This window comes from Parasteatoda tepidariorum, chromosome 1 (assembly GCF_982258835.1).
Source record: "Parasteatoda tepidariorum strain Cologne lab strain chromosome 1, Ptep-v5.0, whole genome shotgun sequence".
NCBI lineage: Eukaryota > Metazoa > Arthropoda > Arachnida > Araneae > Theridiidae > Parasteatoda > Parasteatoda tepidariorum.
The window spans coordinates 113362104-113378770 of NC_141755.1; the positions used below are offsets into that span (position 1 = coordinate 113362104).

General features: G+C 28.8%; 1 long non-coding RNA gene across 8 annotated transcripts in view; it reads left to right on the forward strand.

Annotated features, from left to right (window-relative positions):
• Positions 1–15866, forward strand: part of LOC147816738 (uncharacterized) — a 29978-nt gene extending 14112 nt beyond the window's left edge. For 2 of the 8 annotated variants that reach the window (XR_015428885.1, XR_015428878.1), the window contains one exon: positions 353–1514. This is a non-coding gene — a long non-coding RNA (uncharacterized LOC147816738). The other 6 variants (XR_015428877.1, XR_015428879.1, XR_015428887.1 and 3 more) reach the window with 6 other exon arrangements.
• Positions 15867–16667: the final 801 nt, after the last annotated feature.

Below are 16667 nucleotides of genomic sequence, written 5' to 3' on the forward strand. Positions count from 1 at the left end.
TGGGACAAAGAAAAAAGTTTTTTATAATCTCCATAAATATTTAGCATAATATAAATAATAAGAACCAAAATAATCAATACAAATTAAAAGCTTCTTAATTGATTTTCTGGCATAGAGTGATCAAAAATACTATTTTTCTTTTTGTAATTTATTGTTGGTGTCTCAAACTTCTGAAAGCATTAAACTTTATTGCTAAGTGTGAAAAATTTAATGAACTAAAAAAACCCTGAAGTTACTAAATAATGCTCTAAGTATTTCTCGAGAAATTTTTAAAAAAAATGCCAAAAATTGAAAGTGAAAAAACTAAAAACTCTTCCATTACTGTAGGATTGTTTATATATATTTGTTTCAGCGTCGTGACACAATGAATGATTATATGGTGTCTGTGGCATCTAGAGGTCTGATGTTCAATTTATTCTCTGTGAATAATAGGAGGTGAAGAGGACTGTACAAACCTCAATTTTATGAAAGTTTTTCTAAGGTATAAATGAAGATTCTTTGCCAAAATTAATATAATGTAATTTTACATCTGCTTTCATTTTTTTGTTTTTTATTTATTATTATTATTTTTTTACCTTGCAGCAAAGGTGGTCGCAAAAATCTCTGTAACATGCTTTTAGAGGCGAAACTTTATTTTGATAGATACCCCCCCCTTTTTTTTTTCCTTCCACGAATGAAAAATTATAAACCCAAAGTGCTTCCAAAGGCTGTCCCTCTTAATAAAAAATATCTGAACTTCACTGTACTTATGTCAGTGGTTGAAGGTTAATTGTCGTTTTGTAATATGAATTTTGTTATTTTTGTTTTCATAATATTACAGTCAATGCTTTCTTGCTTGAAAATGTTCATTAAAATCTATGAAAAAAGTTTTTTTTTTCTTGGAAAAAAATATAGTTTTATTTTTTCTACTACTGAAACAGATACTATATCATAGTGCCTCAAATCAAAAAGGAAACAAAGCTCATTTCAAAAGCTACTAAATCTTCTGAGCATTGGTATAACATTTGTTGGTATAACATTTGTATGGGCATAAATAACATCATTTTTTTATAAAGTTTCATTATGCTCAAAATCTTTTAAAATATTCTTATTATATCTTGAAATTCTCAGCGAAAATATTTCTGGAGTTAATTTTCATTATAAGGAAGCATTGATCTTTCTGGAAAGCTTTAACTTTTATAGACTTGTGAATTTTATGCTAGATTCCTAGATCCAGCGAAAATATTCAAAATTTACATTTATATGTTTTTGAAATGGGTATTTATGGATATGAAATGTTGACAACTTTTTAATTTGTATTTTATAGCACAACTTGGATTTTTTGTAGCTTATAAATTAATTGTATTATACATTCTTTTCATGTTCTTCTCTTAGTATGAGACACCTACAAGTTCACTTAGTTCCCTAGCTTTCAAAATTGCAATTAAAAGATTTAAATGCTGGTATTAACACTTTAATATTGTATTTGAAGAAGAAAAAAAATTATAGATTAAAAAAAATTTATTTAATTTCTTTTTTTAGTTTAGGTAGCACTAACGAAAGAATTAGAAATATGAAAATGAAAAAAGTTTTTTAGGTAATTAATTATCATTTTATGTTCTAATTTTTTAATTTTAAAACTTTGTAGTGATACAATCTTCTAATTAAACTATATTAAGTCAATTATTCTTTGAAACAATTAAATTTTCTTCAATTTGGTTTTTATCGTTATTTATTTAGTTTTAATGCATATCAATTATATTTTTTTAACAAAAATATAAAATATGTTTTGAAAAAATATGCATTACTAGTTATTTTTACATCTAAAAATATCTAGACTTGTCTTAAAGGTGAACACATATGATTGCTATTACTTTGTACTTGTATATTTACTATCTTTCTTTTATTCTCTAATGTAGTGTATTTGCTTGTAAAATATTGTCTTTTTAGAGGAATTTTGTTTTTAGTTACTTTTTTTCTCTCAATGTGATGGATTAGATATATCTGTTAATACACTGTCAAGAAAATGTTTTATAAATACTGAAAATGATATCTTCTGAAACACAGTACTTCTATTTTGGGTTATAAAGGAAGTTCTGTGCAAAAATTGTGTTTACCATTACGAGGGTTGGTTAGTCCCAATGTTTGATTCAGGAGTTGTCTTGTCTTCTGGGTTGGGTTCAAAATTTACAAGAAAACGCAGTTAAGCATTGATGGTTGTAAACCTGAAACTGGGTTGACTGCTCAATGACAGTTATAAAATAAGACATGAAGTTGTGCTAAAGATAAATGTGTTGAGATAATACTATCTTTATTGGGAGAAGAGGATTGTACCATTCTTTTACTCAATGCTGCACAAATCTCAGAATCCCTTAGCATTAAATTTTTCAGCAACAGATTCATTGGAGATCTTGACTTTTCCTTGATCTTGTCATTGAATATGAATCTCTAGATATTTTTTTTAAACATTTACGCAATTTGTTCACAACTATTCGTTCTAAAGAGTGATTACCATCAACGGGCACCGAAACAAATGTTGAAAAATAGCATCACGCTCATATTCCTGTACTGTTCTCAGAGGTGCCAACCATTATAATTTCTCCATAATTATTACGATTTTGTACACAAAATAAGAGTCTAAATTATGGTTTTAAAGAATTTTCATAGCAATCTATTTAAAATACGTTATTTTTCTTAACTACCAAAAGTTAAGAATTTTTGCATTTTGCAACTAATCTACGATAATTCTTTTTTACTCCTTGGAACCATTTCTAAAACAATACAAACATAAAGAAGTATAAACTACAGGAAAAGTATAAAAGTATAGGAAAACAAAAGAACTTAAACTCAAGTCTGAAATGCTGTGAGAAAATATTCTTAGTGATTTAAATGTAGTTGTCTGAAAAGATAATAAGGGTTCGTTCTAATTTAACCAAAAATTAAAACATCGATACAATTTAATCTGTTTTACAATTAAGTATAAAATTTCATTGTCGTATATTTTTTTAATTGCCAAGGTATTGATTTTTTTTATTTTATAGTAAATACATACCTAATTATACTAATTTTTTATGAATATATAGAATTTAGTAATATATACATCTTAGAATTGTGCTACTTGTGAATGCTAATTTGTATTGAATTCTATGTTGTTGTAAGGTTGAACTGTATTGTTCTAATGAAAATTAAATCATCATGAAAATAGAATAAATGCTGAGCATTTTGCTCTTTCATAAAAGAAGCATCTTTCCAAGAAAAAAAATATTATTATCATTTCAACACTCCCCGCTACTCCAGAAAAGACGTTCCAATCCTCCGTTCTAGAATTACATTATTTTTAATGCCAGCTTGGTGAGTCATTCCCCACATGTTAGCTAGTTTAGAAAGTTTCATTTTGTTCTTGATACTTAAGAAGCATTTTAATCTTCTTAAGCATTTCAATCTGTTTTATGCAGATCTGTTTTATATTTTCTGTTTTATGCAAATCTGTTTTATGTTTTATCTTCACAAGCATTTTAATCTGTTTTATGCAATGGATTCCTTCATTTAAAACTGATTGGTTATTACTTTTGTATTTTTGATGCTGGCATTTCAGTACAACTTATAAATTGTCTAAAGTGAGAGCTCCGCTGGCATTTCGTCTGGATCCATGGTGGTGACTATGGTAATTATAATGTGGTATTATGGTAGATATAACTATTCTAAGTAGGGGTGTGGAGTCACTGTTTAGAACAGGTTTTGGCTCGTGTCGGCAAGAGAAAGGGAATCTTTTTCATCAGTCTATTGTGTTAGCCCTCAAGTGAAGAGGAGCTACCCTCCCTGAAATGCGTTATTCTGTTTCCGTAGCAGCAGACGGTTTCATATTTTGTGGCGGGGGGGGGGGGGGAGTTCTTACCTCAGACAAACTATATAGACCTAACAGCACAATCTTCATGTTCTAACCTTCATTTAGGATTCCACTGAGAATATTCCAAAAATTAGGCATAGTCTTACATATACCAAGCAAAAATTGTGTGTTAGGTATAAAATTTAACACAAAATCGTATTTTATGTAAATTTCAGAAATTCCACAATTAAATAAAAAAACATTCTTAATTTTTTCAAATTTTTTTATAATATATTCAACTGAATTAAAGAAAATTAATTACAATTTTCATCATAGTTTCATGGCTGCTGATTTCAATATTTAAAAATACAATCTGAGTTAACTTTTAGGAAATCTTCAAATATGCTTAGGAAATAACCCCACCCCTACTATTACTGCGAATAATTCTGTCTGTTCCTCCAAAAATATTCTTTTCTCTATTTTTATTTTTATAACATAAAATTGAAGCAACAGGAAAGTGCAAGATATATAGAATTATCTGAAAATTTTGTTTAACTTTGTTTTATACTAATGACTTTTTTATACTTTGTAGTATTCTGACAATCCACTTTTTTATATTTGATGAGAAATAAACAAAAGTTTAAGGATGTTTTTTTTTTAATGAAAATTATTTATATCTTTCGAAAAGGAAGAGAAAAATCTTTCTCTGTTTTCAGATCTTCATTTTCATCATTATTGATACTTATTTTAACCATTATTGATTTAATGATTACTTGCTTTTATTCTTGTAAAATTTCAAATTTTGAACTATTAATGGCCTGGTGGAAAAGATGTTGTAGGAAAAAAACCATTTTTGTTTTGAAGCGGAAGAGAGTGACTTAATTGATGAAGGGAACAATGCAATTATTGCAAGATATATTGCCTGATGAAGAGATAGAAGAACCCGACTTTTGACCACAGATTGTGTATTGTGAAATATTTATATTATGAAGATATTTATTAAATGTTTGATTTCTTTTTTACTTGAATAAAGTCTTTTTCTATTAATGGCTAAATTTAATTGCAAGCAAGAGATTGTTTTTTTTTTATGTATATTGATTCAGTTTCTTTGTATGAGTGTTATGCTTTGCTCATTTTAATTCATTGTGTGAGTAACTCATCATTTTTAAATTCATCCCTTTTATTGTTACAAAATAATACAAAAATGATCATTTGTTTCTGGGTTTTAAAAATTGTTTTTTATACCATGGAGGTTGAGGATGTCTTAAACTGATTTTTGACAGTACACTTGAGATTTTCTTCCAAAACTGTCCTATAATATATAGTTCTAAATGGTTTTTGTTTTCCAGTGGCGCTATCTATGGTGAACGAATTCGACCACTCCCATACTTCACTCCCGTGGCATTCATCAATCGATCATAATTTAAACCAGAGACAGAGAACGATCAATCTCCAATTCAGTACTCATTTTGTTATGGGGCCATGGAGGACGTTGTGACCCGACATATTTAAAGTGCGCCAATCATCATTTACTACTCGGCTGGCTGGATTCGAAATCGCTTTCTCACGAACGAGAGTTCATCCTCCTACCAATAAAGCTATCTTTGTCCCATAAAATTATTTCTGATCAAAAATTGCATGCTATAGATAAAATATGGTCTGAATCTCTTCCTGAAATATCAGGAAAAGTCGAAGAATTTTTTTTTTCTGAAATTGAGTAGGAACCCTGAATGAGTACTAAACATTGGGGATTTCCACTCTTGGCTGATCACCCAACTGGAACATTTGCTCTGGAACTCCAGAGCCTAGAGTAATGAAACAAATGAAGAAATCATTATTAACACTAAATATTTGTATTTACTATGAGTTATTGATTTTTGATGGTTATTTCCTAGAATTTAATTGATAAAAACTGAACTAAGCAGGAAGGGCTCTATAACGTCATACTGTTTGAAATTGAGCTAAAGAATTTTACATACATAAAAAAAAATTTTTTTTAAAAACATTTAGTAGCTACAAGTATTGACGATAAATTGCTTGAGGTGATAGAAGCTTACGGCAAAAAAGAATTTATTTATCAATGGCTGCCAAAATTATTTAAATCATTATTTGTGGTACAACTGAAAACTGAATTTGAAGAAGTTTTACAATAGAAGAAAAGAAAAATGATTTGCTTATTAGTTTTCTTTCTTTTTTTGTGAAACCATATTCTCACCCTTGGCGACTATTTTTAATGAAGTATCAAGTTATGTTCCATTTCAAAACGGGGTCTTCATTTCTTTATAAAAGGGTAATTACAATAACACCTGTTTTGTTAGCAGATGTTTTTCTTACTCATTTAAAGTTGTTTTTTAAAAAAAATCGTTTTCATTCTCCAACAGAACTTTTCTTTTAATTTTTCCTTTCTACGAAACGATTTTACGACTCTAAAGAACAATAAGTACTTTTCTTTGACATTACATAAAGTGCTTGCTTAAAAAGAGAATTAAAATAGTAATGATATTCCTCAATTTTAAAGTATATTAATATAATTATATTTATTTAACGATTACGCCACATACCCTCTTAGTACCTCGAACTCAGAAGGGAAGGTAAAAAATGTTCGAATTATCAAAAATTCGAGTTTAGAATGAATTCTTGAAAAGCACTGATTTCACTAAGTGATTTAAAAAGAAACAAACGTACTTTAAAATGGCTTATTTTTAATGATTTCCCACGAGTTGTGTCAGATTAACTAAATTGCTAATCTGATAAATAAGCTACACTAAATCATAAACGAATCAACAATTTTGAGCGATTAAAACTTTTCTAGGACCATCTCTTAACAAACAATATTATATACACGCCAGAGCTCATTCTAGGCAGAAAAATGGGCAGGGTGCAAAAGTTTAAAAAAAAGGGCATTATTATTCTAAAAAGGCAATAATTTCTTTCTATGGGCTTTACACGTTCGATTAAAAAACATTGTCAATTAGTAAAAGAATTTTTTTTCTTCACTTTACTAAAAGTAGCAAAGCAATCATATTAATTACTAATTTTTATTAATAAATTAACGTATATCAATTTAATGAGCTAATTAGCTTAGTAATTTATTTAAATGCATGCACATATTATAATAATAAATGTATGTTTTTAAGTGTCTGTTGTTATGATTTAATAATTAAAATGATTAATAATAATTATGATTTAATGATAGTGGAAGTAACTGCAAACTTTCAAAGACAAGTACAACAAGAGGGTATGATGGCTATTTTTCCTTTTCCATATAAATCTATGTATTGACAGCAATGACAAACTAAATAAAAAGAGTGGAAAATAACAAAAGCTTAAGAAATCCATCGTAGAGTTTGGGGGAAAAAAAGGTTTGAGGAAAGAAAGGGTATGGAGTCTATTACATCAGGGCACTAATTTACTTCAGGGGCAACAGGGTGGATTCTTTTGACTAAAAGGGCAGCAGGGAGCTGCACCCTGTTTACCCTACCTAGAATGAGCTTTGTACACGCTGTAGAAATTTTTACTCTTTAAGGGTTGATTTATACACACTTAAAGTATTAATTCTTAGTTTAAATGAATAGTACTTTGAATCGGACTATAAAAGTAACAAAAGCATTTTCTTTCAAGCATTTATCTACCTACATCTATGATGATAATACAGCAAAAAGTATCAATCTGAATATGTTTTGTTGTTTTAAATTCGAATAATCGAATTTCCACGTATTATAAACCGATTTTAATGGTTTAAAGGAGTAAACTTAAATATGCTTATTAATTAGTGTTAATTATTAAGTTACGAAATCAGACAAAGAACGCACTTTCTTCGAATAAATGAAACTTTTTGTTGTTGACTGATATGGATTTTTTCCCCACCAAAGCAGGCGGAATTGTGGAGTCCAGATAATTATGTTTGGGTCCCTTAATGTTAATTTTGCTTTTTGCTTATTTCTTTTCAAGCAAACCAAAACATTTTTGCACACAATTATAAAATGTGTTTTTCCAAAGAAAAAATAATTTCTTTTTCATTATTATTTCGTTAAGTAACTGTCGAAAACTTCTTTAATTGTAAGCTGTATAAATTTTTACATCATCTTAAAGCATGCACAACCTTAAATGACGAAATCGGTTGAACAGTTTCTGAGTTATCCAATTTAAAAGAGTCGTATATTTAAAATTTAATTTCTTGTAAACTACTCTGCAGATTTCATTCTAATTTTGTACTTTGCCATTTTAAATAGTTTTGTAATTTAAATTTTGCCATAAATAATAGAAAATATTTTATAAAAAGTATTTTTTCACAAATTATCTTCAATTTAACGAGCTTCATGGTAAGTAAAAGAATTTTTTTAAATTGCTTCGCAATGAGTGTTAGCAATTGAATTTATATTTCGCCAATTTTTAATCGTTAAAATGAAAACAGGTTTTTGTTGTTCGCTAACGATGTTAAACAAAGTCTGATAGTTTAAAAATGTATTTTATCTTCATGTGGAAAAAATGCGTTTACATTTATGAGTTCATATTAAAAGTTATTAAAAATAACCACAATAATATTTTTGAATTAAATTCCTCGTTTAATTTATATCACACGTCTGTTGAGGCAAAAAATTTTATTTTAAATTTAATGAAGATATTTTTTTCACCCCTTAAAGAAAGATGAGAGAGCCCCATTATTAATTTATAATTCCATACAGTAGATAGAATTTAAAAAAAATTCTGATTTTTATAAGCTTATAATAAAAAAAAGTGTGCATATTTTGTCTCTTTTGGTTCTTGATTTGCATAAGTATTGGCCAACCTAATTTGTGATAAGTATAAGATACGATCATAATAAATAAAACGAACATCATGATCATTTGCAATTATAATTAAATCAAATGATCTAAAGTTAGAATTCCCTCGCCCTTAGACTCCGTTGGAGATTTTGATGGTTTTCCTTTCCATATAAAATTCTTTAAAAAATATCTTCGCGTTTATCCCAATGATTGATCCAGGAGTTTCTCTGTCTTCTGGTCTGGGTTCGAAATTGCAGAACTAGAAATTTTCAACACAGGACATAAAATAAAATTAAAATCCTATTCGTGACTTAAAGTGTAGACACGATTACAATTTTTATCGTAAATAATAATTACTTGTACAACTTCGCAAAGTTTTAGTAGCGAAACAGGTTCGATCACTGCTCCTGAATGCAATGCGAACAATTAATATATAAACTCTCTTAATAGGTTTTTTATAATCGTCGTTGATCAACCGACCCAATTACTACTAATGTTCAACTCCGTAGCTTTGTCATTTTGAACCCACTCCAGAAGACAAGGGAACTTTTGCATCAGTATTCTCAGAGGTATGATTTTTTATGGGAATGTGGTGGACTTAGTGACTCGACAGATTTAGCATGCATCAGACACCATTTACTACACGGGGAGATCGAACCCTCGCCTTCTTGGACATGGGCCCAGTTCCCTACCCTTACTTAATAGGTTGCATACAAATCATTATTTGAATCCTTTGTACTTCGAAGTATCACACCACAAGCCATGAAACTACTGTAGTCGCTACTTTTTTCATAGTGTAGAAAGTAGCGGTTCCTACCAACTACTTTTAACGTCAGTTAAGAAAAGAAAACTAATTTGAAGGATGCAATGAAAATGACCCTGCTTCTGCAATGAGCTGTAACAGAAATGACGTATCATATATAATTAATATTCAAACTAGCCATTACGAAAACTAGATAAATAATCACTTGGGTCACACTTTCATAAGCGAATGGAAACTTGTGAGACATTTGATGTTATTTCAAAGAAATTCAATAAAGTTTCGAATTTCTTTAATTAAATATTCGCCTTCGAAATATGTATTAAAAGTTGATGGTTAAATGAACAGATTCGAAAAAAATATTATGGTAAATCAAACTTACTCTTGTAAACACGAATAAATAATTCTTAATTATTTCGTTATATTTAACTTAACCCAATTTCTTATTCAAAACTGTTTTGAGTTCGCCAGCAAAGTTCGTGACCTAAAAGTAGTCAAGTAGTTACTACAATTCAAACGTAGTTAGTAGTCACTACATTTTGAAGAAAAAAAAGTAGATGTAGTTAACTGCATTTGTAACAAAGTAGTTGTAGTAAACTACCAAATTAATTTAGTTTTTCTGACCACTAGTCGAACTATTCATTTACACACACATCATTATCATATTTTTCTCCAGAAAGGTGAAATTCTTAATTGTTTACTTGCGAAAAAAAATCTTTAAATTAAAATCGAATCAAATGTATAGAAACGTTGACATGGAAACAGAATATCAACCAACCGTACTTAAGTAAAAAAAAAAAAAAAGAAAAGTAAATGTAAAAAATGGCAGCAGACTCGTTTAATTAAATTTATTTTACAGAAATCAGATCATGCTTTTTTATAGCCATTACATTAATTAGATAAGCTAATTAGCGTGTGAACTAATATATAAGATTAATTAAGATAAATAATTGTAATATACTAATTAGTTAAGACTTTTCAAATAATTATTATTAGTCTTTTCAAATCTGAAATAGTTATTAAGCGATATAAATATATACATCCATTTAATTTATGCATAGTATTAAAGAGTATAATTGTTAACAAATAATTAATTACTTGCAATCATGATTGCTTGTAAAAGGAAATAATGTGTTATCTTCCTACAAAATGTGAGAATACCGCCCATAATATTAGAATTAAAACAAATATTACATATTCAATTTTAAGAAGATTTATTTTATTTGATCTGATTTTTATTTATTTTTAGAAGTTAACGTTCCTGTTACTTTTAAATTAGTAAGTTATTTTTAAAAATAACTTGCAGAAAGATATTAGAGATGTATGCCGCAGGGTTTGATTGTTAAATTATTTTTCATTGTTTACATTGGTTGCAATTCTTTAATAATGGCAATACTTTTTTTTTTTTTTAGTAAAGCCGATTAATATGACTACTCAGTGGCCCATAGCAGAAAATCTATTAATAATACTAGCACAGAACTTGTTGCATTAATTAAATTTAAATCTTGGTAAGACATTTCAAAAGGATATTTTTTTAGATAATTATTAATGACCTCTCAACCAGATGATTAAATACTTAACTGAGTGTTAAATACTTAATTAATAAAATTATTTTTTAAAGAAATGAAAGAAAAAAAAACAGCGCAAAAGTAATGAGTGGTCGATCCCTATTTATAATTACATGTAAAAATTCTGTGATTAATTATTGAATTGTTTTTAAAAATCATTGTATTCAGTTGATTTTTAAAGTCAGGTGAACTAAATCAAAGAATTTTTGCGCGAGGTAAATTTTTTTAAAAATAGTAAAAATAAGCGTTCCCTTAATTTCTAAGATTCAATTTTAAGAAAATGTTAAGCTGTCTGCTTTTTTTTTAAAAAAAAAGGCTCATGAACCTTAAAAATTCCGAAGCAAAGAAATTTTGTAAGTTAGACCAAACAGTTTTAAGGAATTAGTGAACGGTCCCTCATTTCGAGATGGAATTTTTACAATTTTTTAAAATTCTTAAATCGTTATTAAATCTAACAAATATAAGGGACATGAAAATTAACGATATAGAGAAAAATTTTTTTTTTACGAAAAAATTATTTCTTAAAAATAGTTAAAGTAAATAAATAAATGACCCGTCGATTTATATGTTTAAATTTTAGTTAAGAAATTGTTGCGTTGTCTACGTTTATTATCAAAATCAGCTCATGAACCACAAAAATTCTGAAACAAAATCAAATCAATATATGATAGAAGCATAATAATCAAATAAATATTGAGTTGGTTGGGCAAAATGACGAGATTTTGCAAACAGAGTTTTAAAAATACGATTTCCTTTCCCTCCCATGTCACCCTTATTTGGGGAGATAAGAATTAATGGGAAAACTCCCACTCAGCCTTAATTTATTTGCACCTGCATAATGATCCCTCCTTAAGATTTCTTTTCAGATTTATTGATTTGCTAATCATGCACCGCAGTCGTTTGTTTTTCTTAAAAATGTATGTTGTTATGTGAAAGACAGCATAAATATTAATATAAAATTATGTTCTTTTATTTCAATTGAAAAATCTTTTAAAAATGCACTTTATAAATTACTTAAAACTTTGCTTAAAGATTCAAACTGATTACCACACAATCAAATGTTTCCTTAAAGAGAAATAAAAATAAACTTTGAATATAAAGTATCGAAAGAATAGAATTTAAATAAAGGTTTCACTCTAAGAGCGTCCTTTTTCAACATAATGTAGTTTCATTTAAATCTATCTTGCATTTAAATCATAATCGAATTTGATAACATACCGAAGTTATTACTGGCACATGTGCCGCAAACTTTCTCGAGTAGTGATGTACCAAACGATTCATTTAAATGAATCGATTCTCTAAAATGAACAGATTTATGAATAATCGATTTTTAAAAAAAAAAAAACGAACTTGAGGAATCGATTTACAAAAAAAAGTTGATTAAAATGTCGATTCGTCCGTTTTCCAAGCATTGTCAAATTATTTGACGCACTATGTAATATTCTATGTAATTATCAGAAATCATTATGGTTTATGTTTGTGTATTAATTGGTTAATATTGTAATGCAAAATAGGAAGTATACAAAGAACCTCCCGAATAAAAACTCATTACATGTATGTTTAAATTTGAATGCATCGCATATAAACTCGTTCAAAACATGTTATTATTGAAACACTACAACGCGTCTAATCATTTGATCTCATTATTATAATATACTTATAAAATACCTGATGTAATAAATATTCTCTATTTACATGATATATCGTTTCAATTTATCCAATCGTTGAATTTATATTATCGTCTCATTTAACCCATTGATACGCGGACGTAAACAAGTACAAACCGGTTTCTGTCGCCTAGAAACAATAAGCTGTATCACCTGATAATTAAGAATTTAAGTGAAATCTTATAGTGCGCCTCATAATTTGGCCAGGAACAGTAGAGCCATGTGTGATATCTCATTACAGCACACCACGCAATAAGCTTCACCACATTTTCTGATAAGGACGAAAACACCATCCACTTTATTTTCTAACCCTTTTCCATTGATTTTTTTATATTTTGATTAATTTTACCCACATTTATTTTATCAGAACGAGAAATTACGTCCGTTCTTAGAATCGCCATTGTGACTAATTTTAATACAGTTGAACCCCGGTTAAACTAACCCTTATTTACCGAATTTCGCGATTTAAAGAAGTAGATTTATAGGAAACAGTGACACAGAAGTCGATGATATTGAATCTCCAGTGAAAAACTGTTACCTTTTTGGGTGCTTTACACGGTTTGGAAACTTAACTAATGCAGTAAAATATAAATAAAGGAGTATATTTTCATGACGTTGAAAAAGAACTTTTTAAAGTAACAAATGAGCAAATCACGAAATGCTTTCAAATTTATCAGCGTGTAATCATTCACTGTATTTTAAGTTCCTAAATAAAAAGGGTAATATTTCTATTTATTTTATGTAGTTGCTTATTAGAGATGATCGGATACTCCATAAGGTTAGTCAAAAAAAAATTTTCATTTTGCCCCCGATATTACGAATTATTCTCGATTTAGTGAATAATATTTTCGGTCCCTATGATTTTTTTAAATTGGGGTCCGGCTGTGTATTAAAAATTCAATTTAAATATCTTTTTATGTAACCGACGTTGAACATACGAACCAAGTTTTTGGGTTTATGACTCCTAATGTTCAACTCCATAGCCTAGTAATTTAATTTTAAACCCATTCAGAAGACAAGGTAACTCCTGGATCAATTATTGGGCGAAATTTGCCTTTGCGGAGGACTCTTTGGAACTAATACGCATTCGCATTACATGGTGAGGAAAACCGCGATTCTTTTCTTTGAAGAGTCACTCCATGACTTGTTTAGAATATATTAATACAAAAGAATTCACAAATATAATTATTGCTAAAAATTTAGAAAACCACTGAGACTAAAAATCTAAAAATTGTGAACAGGAATGCAGTGAAATACTTCTCTAAAAATAATACAAAAAGAGTGGTTTTTATAGTATTATTCAACTTTCTTTTACAAGCGTAGTTAAAACTTTTCTTTTAACTCTAAGTTTACAAACACTCACACTTTGTTTTAAGTTGTTGTTGTTGTTCATTTACGTCGCACAAGAGCTGCACAATGGGCTATTGGTGACGGTCTGGGAAACATCCCTGAGGATGATCCGAAGACATGCCATCGCAATTTTGATCCTCTGCAGAGGGGATGGCACCCCCGCTTCGGTAGCCCGACGACCTGCACGCGAAGTCGAGCACTTTACGGTAGAACAGTTTAACGAGGACCCATACCGCACACCCTTGGTCCCTACACAGGCTGATCCAAGTGGTCACCCACCCGCACACTGACCGTAGCCAGTGATGCTTGACTTCGGTGATCTGCTGGGAACCGTGTCTTAACGATCAGTCCACTGCGGGACCTTTGTTTTAAGGAAAAGTCAAAAAGGTTTAACTAAAATTTACATTTTTGAAAAAAATGTAATTTTTTTTAAGCATTATTTGCCTGTTTAAATCTTTAGCATTTTTGAATCATACTTCCGGCTCCCTTAACTAACACCATTGTGTTCCTTTCATTTAATCACATTTTTCGAAGAAATATTTATTAAAATATTTCTCCAAAAACTGTGTTTTGTGTGTGTAGTTTTTTTTTTTTAATTATTTTATCCAGTCCTTTTAAAGTGGTTTAAACAAATAAAGTATTTACTGCCCCCAAGCAACCTGATAGTAACACACTAGTGTCAAGGAACACAGAACCTATTTTCCCCTCACTTGAAGTTTATGCCCCACCATTACTAAGAATTCTGTTGTGGAAATGAATTTCTAAATCTCCAAACAGCTTTCTAATGTATTTTGGAGTGAAGTGTTATGTTTTAGCAGCGAATTTACAGAAATTAAAGAATTTTCAAATTAACCATTTTTTGTTTCAAAAAGCTTTAACAGAGGCAATTTTAAAATATAATTCTTCCCTTGAACTAAATAATATATAGTTTAACAAATTACTGAATTTGGTAAAATTACTCCTTTTGTATATAAGATACTGTTAGTGTTAAAAGGCATAGTATTTTTACTGTTTTAATAAATGAGAAATTAAAAATTATGTAACTGAAACTAATCGAATTGTGTTTCTGAACTACAAAGTTCTTGCAAAATATTCTGAAGAGGAATGAAAATTGCAGCTAAGGAGCAAGATAAAAATGTGAGAGGAAAATAAAATTCTGATGATAAGTAAATAAACAGAAAGTATAGGGCAGCTTTTAGGAGAACTTTACCTGACAACAGGCGCATGTCGTGGCAAGTACTGCGGTTATGAGAAAAAGTAATTTCAAATAGGGGTGTTTTGTGAACAGTTTTGTCTTGATTTTAGGTCAGCCTGAGTAAACCAATTGACACCTTTATTCCTTCATTGTTCCCCCATTAGAAATGTGCTCTTACTTGTTACCATAGCAGCCGACAGCACCAGACTAAAAGTCTGGAGGAGTTCTCCTCAAAGCCACACGAAAAATAATTTTATGTTTTGTTTATAACTTACTGCTGGCTTCAATGTAAGATTTAGTTAGGATAAAAAGAAAATTTATGAAATATTCTAATTCAGATTTGTGCTGTATATGCATGTAATTTTGTCGTGTAATATATGACTAAAATTTGTAAAATAGATTTTCTTATATCTAAATATTTGGATGTACTCAATCTTAGTAGAAATTCCGTGAAAATAATAAACAGTTTTAATATATTTTTTTAAAAATTTTATTTAACTGTATTTTATCTAGTCAGTATTGCTTCGTTTTAGAAATCTATTGTTGGTTGTAACAATTTAATATTATTGTCCGGTATATTTTTTTTTCATATGCTAAAATAGTTATTTGTTTTCCAGGAACATTGCAGTGAAGAGGTGATAGTAACAACGGAGTGGAAGAAGTTATGAATGTTTCAGATCTGTGGCGATGTGTTATAATTGTAAATCTATATATTGTATGATAGTTGTAAAATAAATAAAACTTAATAAATCTTATTTGATTGAATGTTTTTTTCTGTATTTAAAATTATTAAGTTAACTGCTCTTCTGGATTAAAAATTGTAATTTTACGAACATAAGACTTAGAAAAATTGTAATTTTTGTAAGTAAACAAATCAAATGGGAAATTTGGTTAATTTTTTTTTCTTCGTGTGTGTGTTAAAGTAAATTTTTGTCAAATTTTTCAAGCTAGAAACTAAAATATATGCATTTTGAAAAAAAAAAAATTATGAACCCAAAAGAATTCTAGAAGAGTAGAAAATTTCAAGCAAGCAATTTGGAAACATGGACTTCAGGAGAGCAGTAGATTTCTTAATTATTAATTTGAACTGAAAAAAAAAAATTCCATAGGGGTTTGGAAAATCATGTAAGTATTGAGTAATTTTTTCTTCTACCAATTCTTTATATTACGAACTTTTAGGAATGAAATATGTAAAAAATTCCTGAGATGAAACTTCGCAAATAAACCAGTATGCAGCTGTGAAGAGGTAGAAAGATTTGCATTCCATATTCGTTGAGTTATAATTTGAATTGTAAAAATTTACAGAAAGTGTGAGAATAAAAACAAAAAAATTTTTCTAGGATTCTTAAAAAAAAGCATGAATATCGGCTATTTTCCGTTATTTCAGTTTTAGATCGAAAAGAATTAAAAGTTTTTTTTAAATAAAAAGTAAATGCTATATTTTTTAGTGTAATTAGTGCAGAGTAAACATTAATATACGGAATAGTTTCTTTCCTTCTTAGTTAAAAAAAAAACAACTTAAAATATGTTATTGCTAACAATTCGGTTAAAATTAC